Source organism: Gracilinanus agilis, chromosome 6 (genome assembly GCF_016433145.1).
Source record: "Gracilinanus agilis isolate LMUSP501 chromosome 6, AgileGrace, whole genome shotgun sequence".
Lineage (NCBI taxonomy): Eukaryota > Metazoa > Chordata > Mammalia > Didelphimorphia > Didelphidae > Gracilinanus > Gracilinanus agilis.
In genome coordinates, this window is record NC_058135.1 from 24,603,924 (window position 1) to 24,605,237 (window position 1,314).

Sequence of the window (1,314 nt, forward strand, 5' to 3'; positions counted from 1 at the left end):
ATATATATATATATATATATACAGCCTATGTCATATTGCTTGCTTTCTAGGGTAGAAGAAGGGGGAAGAGGGAGGATAATTTTTTAAATTTAAAAATGACTAAATCATTTTTTACATTTAATTGAGAAAAAATATTAGTTTAAAAAACAGTAGGCTGAAGCTTTATATAAGTGAGAAAGTACCAATAATTAAAGCTCTTTCAAGGTGGAAACAGTGGTCTGGACAGAGAGTAGATTCCTCTTCAGTAGAGATATTTGAGAAGAAGCAGAATTGCTTGGTGGGGATGTGATACTGTTTTGTTGTGTTTGGCACCAGAGGACTGTAATAGGAACAATAAGTGGACTTTAGGGAGAGGTAAATGTAGGCTTAATGTAAGGAATAGTTTTCTATCAAGTAAGATATCTCAAAGTGGAATGTGCTGCCTTGGGCAGCAAGTGGATTCCCTCTCAGTGGAAGACTTCACATAAAGACTTGAGTTAGGAACTCTTCTGTTGTGGTTGAGATTCCTTTTCAGTTACATGACCATTGAAGTTCCTTCCAACTCAAATTCTATAATTCTGTGTTTATTTATTTATTTGTTTGCCTGTTTGCTCATTTATTTATTTATTTATTTATTTGTTCATTTATTTATTTGTTTGTTTGTTTGTTTGTTTGTTTATTTAGATTGTATTAAATGGCTTCTGAATCTTGCTTGGCCTTGAAGTTCTGAGATTATCAGAGTAATTTTTCATTATCCATGCCATCTCTCTTGAGGGTCCCATTTCTTTTCATTAAATAAACAATTAATCCCATCTTACAAAGATGATAGGAATCAGAATGATCAGATCCAGAAAATACTGCTTCTCATAACAGGGAATAAAACGAATGGCAAGAAGTCTGCATTGAATGTAGTGTCATTTGTGTTGCCAGATATAAAATCATTGGCAGCAGAGTTCACTATGGCATAAGAAGCTAGCAAGCAACAGTAATTACTATAAAACTGACTTTCTGCCAGTGTTCACTGGAAAAATCTAGTGATGAAAGATGGATTTCTTTCATGTATGAGTCCAATAAGGTGATCATATTATAAAGCACTGAATGAGCTCAAACCTTCTTGAGACAGTTAAAATGGCCAGTGATGACCTGCTCTTTATTAAACATTAATCTTTGGCTACTTCTGAATAGACCAGTGAGTTCATCGTCTGGCTATGACTCATGCTATCATGTTATTAAACACTGATCCTGGAGAAAAGCAGTTTGAATTGCTTTGAGACTGGCACTCACACATCTTAGTGTAATTTGAAAATTGGCAGTTCACAGAATATTAAATTAAAA